Below are 6208 nucleotides of genomic sequence, written 5' to 3'. Positions count from 1 at the left end.
GGATTATAAGTGCCCAGCCATTGAGCTAGCCAAGACATATCAAAATTAACTGGCGTGTGTGTGTGTGTGTGTGTGTGTGTGTGTGTGTGTGTGTTTCATTCGAGAATCCAGAAAGCTCTGGCAGCTGACTGGAAGTGTGACCTGTCAGGAGCATAGAGCAGTTTAGCTAATTCACCACTGCAGATAAGATAGTGCTCAATATAGGGCAAGAACTCACTACTAAAATTTATTTAGAGATTTCAGATGGAATACACACACACCATAGTGTTAGATTAAGATTTGGGGAAGAATTTGCTTATAAGCAGGCTATAGATTTTGCCCAAGCCACTTGGGAATTTCTTCCCATGGTTCAGAATGATATAAAGAGCTTGAGCTCAGAGATGCTGGGAGCCCCTGCTGTGCAAAGAGACAGGCTGGCTGCACAGAGGCAGAGAGACTCAGATGGTAGACACTACTTGCTTCCTACAAACAAGGATAATAAAGTATAGAGATGAATAAAATTTGATTTAATTGTTTTTAAGGATAGAAGGGAGTATAATAATAGTTGTTTAAAGGTTCTTAAATGGAATAAAGAAATCCAGGCCTTTGATCTCAAATGTGGAAAACAAAGACATGAGGATAGAGAGAATAGTTTGAAAACATTCTTTAGAGAAGATTTGAAAAGATCTTGCCAGGGCAAATACTTGAGATCTTTTAACATAGTCTACACGAGATTTCTGAGATAGCTTTGCCTGGTATGACAAGTCTAGAGCCTAGAAATAGGTTTATACAGTATGTAGAAGAGAATTTATTTAAAATCAAATACATAGATAAATAAATACTTTTAGAGACTTTTGATCTTAAATTGTAGGTCATAAGCAGGGGGTAGGTAACCTAAACCTATCTCAGACAGAAACTTAGGCCTTGATCTCACTATTAAAAGTTAATCGTGTAAGAACAAGACAAACATTATCTCAGCATATTCTAATATTTATTTAGATTGTCTTAATTACTTTGAGCCATTTTAATTATCAAAATGTGTGTGGTTCTGAGTTTGGTAGTTATATTAAAATCCCTCTTGGGGCTGGAGAGATGGCTCCACAGTTAAGAGCACTGACTGCTCTTCCAAAGGTCCTGAGTTCGAATCCCAGCAACCATGTGGTGGCTCACAACCATCCGTAATGAGATCTGACGCCCTCTTCTGGTGTGTCTGAAGATAGCTTACATATAATCAATCAATCAATCAGTCAGTCAATCAATCTTTTTAAAAAAAATTTCTCTGGGAGAGGGGGCAAGCTATTAAATGAATTCAATCTATACCTTTAGCGATTTCCAGTTACTGGACCAAGGACATACTATTTTGGGAGAAAGACTCAATATTTGTGTTGACAGGAAAGGAGAAAGGGCCCCTTCCAGAGTGATATGAATCAGACATGATAGGGGAAGAGTCCCTAAAGGTCTTAGCTACAGACAGAAAAGAAAAAAAAAAATCAAGAAGACCAAACAGGACAGGTAACTTGATCTGCTGATTCTTCAACATGAGAATAGTCCAATGACTGGCTTAGACATAAAAATGTCTCTAGCCAAAACATCAGCAATCTGGGGGTGGGATGGGGGAGATAACAGAAGAGGTGATTTATAGCCACAAAATCCTTTGGTCGATTCATTGGAAGTTACTAAAAATCCTTGGTGAAAATGACCCCATTCAGGTGCATTGTGACAGCTCCCTATAGTCAGGCAGGAAGTGCTCAGTGAGTGGAAGGCCTGGTGTGAGTGAGTGTGAGTAGAGGGCCTGAGTGTGAGTGTGTAGGCTTCTTGACTAAGTTGACTGAGTCAGAGAATTTAACTGATTTGTTAAGAAGAAAAGGGTCACACGGTATGCCAGGAAGGGGGGTGGGGGATGGGGGAAGTGTCTAGAAACCTGGCCTAGGAATGAGAAGTAACAAGAAACAGAAGAATTATTGCTGTATTTTGGCAGGGGTGGGCAGGGGAGGTTGCTTTGTTTCAAGCTAGGATCTGTTGGTGTTATGTTACACAACCAAAGAAAGAGGGTCGCGCTAGAATGTAATCAGGCTCTTAGGCAGCAGGAAGTCCAGCCTCAATGAGCTGAACCTCACCAGTCATGCTGAAGACTAGTTATTGAGGGTTACACAAAAGTTGTTTTTTTTTTTTTTTTGGGTAAAACAAGTTTCTGATACCAAAGCCCCTAATCTACTCTATATGTTTCACGAGGGAGAACATCACATCCCTGAAAATTTAGTCCTTGGTGTGTACTATTGGCTGTACCCAATAATGTAAGACATTCCAGGTATGCCAGGACTGTCTTATGACCAAGCTCATGGGAAGGCTGAAAAGCTCCTTCAGCCAAACGTCTCTATAGATAACAGAAAACAATTGTTGTGATGTCTACCCTAGGTATAATGAAAACAACTATTCCATTCTTAATGTTTACCCTAGATACAATGATTCTACTAGGCTTGCACTACAAGGGTGATGTTTATATAGCTCAGGCTGCTCTCTTCATTTAGCTGAGTCTGAGTCTGAGCTGACCTTCCTGCTGGTTTCTGCATTGTTAACTCAGTGTGAGATAGTGGGGGTGGTGTTTCCTTTAGAATGGAACAGCCGTCAGGCTGATTCTCTTTTCTTCCCCTTCTTGACTTTAAGGGCACACTGTGGAACTCACTCAGCTCATTTGTCTCACATCAAAAACCAAATCAAACCAACCAAACAAAACCAAAACCAAAACAATAAAATCCCGGGTATTCCTTTAAAGATGTATTCATTTTATGTACAAGTGCATTTCCTGTATGTTTGTATGTATGTACTACGTATATGCACCACTTGTTTGCCTGCTGCCTGTAAAAGTCAAAACAAGGCATCAGATTCACTGGAACTGGAATTACGGACAGTAAGTTACCATGTGGATGCGAGGTGTCAGGACACCATTCAAAAATGAAACCGTGTGAGGGGAATTCTTAGTGCTTACGAGAAAGCTCCAAGAAAACAAGACAAGAGTCTTGTGAACTCGGTTTCTTCAAAAACATGGACTTGTTCTTGGAATGTGCTTTTGTGCTCCTCCTAGATGAGACAGATAGGAGTGAGTTTACTTTAGATTATTCATTACAACTGATATTGCTATGGGTATATACTCACCTCTTGATCTTCCTGCCTCAGCACCTGGAATGCAGACATTGCAGGCTGGAGTCATGACACCAACCCTATAATTTATAAATGACACGCTTCTGCTTCTTGGTTTCTTTTGTTTAGATCTGTCCCTCTTCTACACACAAGCATTTCCTGTACACAATTATGTGGTTTCTGTAACTACCCATCTAAGGGTCAGGTCCAATTCTGGCCAGATACATCAGCAGCAACCTATCTATATACTCTCCTCTTCTCCTGCACAATTGTCTTTGGCCTATAATTGTATCCTATGTATGAATATCTTTTTTGGAGGGGAGACACATGGGGGGCACTGGGACCTTGAACGTATGAGGCAAGCATTCTGCTACTGGCCTTAACTCCAGCTGTGCATATTTATTCCTAACAGCAGCAACCATTGGTGCCCCACACACAGTGATAGCTCTCACAGACAGACTATGTTCTATCTCAGATATCTCCCTATTTAAAGCAAAGAAGAGGGGGTGAAGAAATGGCTCACTGGGAACACGAATCGTTCTTCCAGAAGACTGGGATTCAGTTCTCAGCACCCAAATGGCATGATAGTTCACATCTGGTGCTGGGTTGCATTCATATGATCTAAAAGCCCTTTCTGGCCTCAGTGGGCACCAGACACAAGCACTTGGTGCACAAATGAACATGCAAACAAAACAAACAAACAAACAAATAAATAGTTGAAGAAATGGCTCAGTAGTTACAAGCAGTGGTTGCTCTTGCAAAGAACTAGAGTATCAATTCCCAGCACCTACATACTAGCTCACAAACACCTTTAATTCCAGTTGCAGGGGATCTGATGCCCTCTTCTGACCTCAGTGGGTACCAGACACACAGGTGATGCACGCACATACAAAAGAAACGCATATACACATGAAATAAATAATTGATAAATTAAACAAAATCATTTTAAAATAGATTAAATAAATCAAGCAGAGGAGCCTGAGATAGAGTGACATAACTGACTGGAGTTCACATGATCAGCAGACAGCCTGCTCAGGCTTAACACTTGGCAGTTGGGCTGCAAAGTCAGGTCGTCAATTCCAGGCCCCAGAGAAAAACTGTCCTGGTACTTCACTAAATTAAGAGCTGGAGCCCAGCTGTTCCCTTGGCACTGGACACTCAGAGTTGTTTTGGTGGACCACTTTACTGTCACTTGAGACTCCTCCTCTTCTTCTTCTTCTTCTTCTTCTTCTTCTTCTTCTTCTTCTTCTTCTTCTTCTTCTTCATTTTTCGAGACAGAGATTATTCTTCTTTTAGGTATCCTTTAGCCCTGAATCCCTTGCCTCTCTCTTCCATTCACAGCTACTCTCCATTTTGGGTGAGAACATCCCGAATGAATTCCTTCTAGGTAAGTGTATTGCAGGTAAATCCTAGAGGTGCGCAGATGAAGTGCCTATGGAGAACAGAGGAGGGCGCCAGATCCCCTGGGCTGCATGGAAGGCAATTACAAATGCCCAATGTAGGTTCTGGAAACCGAACTTGGGACGCATGGAAAAGCAGCCAATGCTCTTGATGGCTGAGCCATCTCTCCAGGCCATATTTTCTGTTTCTTTTTATTACTTTCTGAAATAAACTCTCAGTTTTTAACTCCCAACCTTTCTAATTCTTTTTATAAGAAATTTGAGGATTTAATTTTTTATTAATTTGTTTTACATCACATGCTTGATATAATTTTATATTAATTTTAATGGATTTAAAAATGGCATCTATTTATTATATGCCCATTCTCTGCATATACATGATGCAGCTTGCATGTGGAGGTCAGAGAAAAACCTTTTTGGGTCAGCTTAGGGCATCAGGATGGGTGTCAAGTGCCTTTACTGCTGAACAACCTCACCAGCCCCTGTTGTAGTGGTTTTGATTCAAAGAGCCTTGGAATATTTTACAAGTGTAATTTTCAGAATGGATACTATACACATTAAAAAAAAACCTCATTATGTGTAAAACCTACTTCTCTTGTGTTGCTTCTTTGTTTTGATCTCTTCAGCAAATGTGCAAATGTGACTCAAAGCCAGCCAGTCCTCCACACTTTTCATAGAGAAAACAGCAGGGTACAAATGATCTGACTGGGGAAATGGGAAAAGCAGGCCCTCCAGTTAGGGACAGGGAGGGAGGTAAATCCTGAAGGAGCATAAAATAATGGTCAGGATGTGTGAAAAAGTCATAAGGAGTCATAGTATAAACTATCTACCTAAAAAACTCTATGATACATGTCTTTGTATAGGTGTGTGTGTGTGTGTGTGTGTGTGTGTGTGGTTTAAATGAAATGTTTTCATCTAGGCTGACAATACCACCTCCAAGAGCAAAAGACTGTCCAACAAACCCCAATACTAGGCATGATAGGCCCTCTTTTGAGTTGTGGTTAGGGTTGTCTAAGAAACTTCCAAAACATCACAGGCTATTGCATCACTAATTCACACCAGTGAGAAGCCTTATGAATATACAAACTGTGGGAAAGACATCACCCAAAAGGCACACCTCAGTTTATACAAGAAAAGCATCATGTCTGCCATCAATATGGGAGAGCTTCAACGTGGAGTCTGCATTCAACATGCACTAAAGAATTCAAAGAGGGGACAAGCTTTACAAACGTGGTGACTTTGGGAAAGTTTCATCTCAAAGTCCAACTCCAAAAGCACAAGGAAATTTACACAAGGGAGAAATTATGTGTGCACTGACTTTTGGAAGGCCTTTGATGGTAAGTCAGACTTCAGTGGGCACAGATAACTCACATTAGAGAAAGACCTCTTGTCTGTTAAAAATCTGAAAATGTCTTCCTCCAGAAGTCAGAGTTGACATCCCATCAGCAAACTCACACTAGACAGAATCCTTATGAATGCCATAAATGAGATGTTGTTATATGGCCTCACTGAGGATGTATCATAGAACCCATGCGGGGAAAGATCTCACATGCCTTCTAAATAAGGGAAAGCATTTTACAACTTCACGTTTTAGCAGATACACAATGACTCATACCGGAGACAGTTCTTAGAGTGAAGTTATGGTGCCATTATCACATGAAGGGCTCTACTGGGAAATAAATTCTCAGTCC

This window comes from Mus caroli, chromosome 7, assembly GCF_900094665.2.
Source record: "Mus caroli chromosome 7, CAROLI_EIJ_v1.1, whole genome shotgun sequence".
Taxonomy (NCBI): domain Eukaryota; kingdom Metazoa; phylum Chordata; class Mammalia; order Rodentia; family Muridae; genus Mus; species Mus caroli.
Note: the sequence above shows the minus strand (reverse complement) of the source record.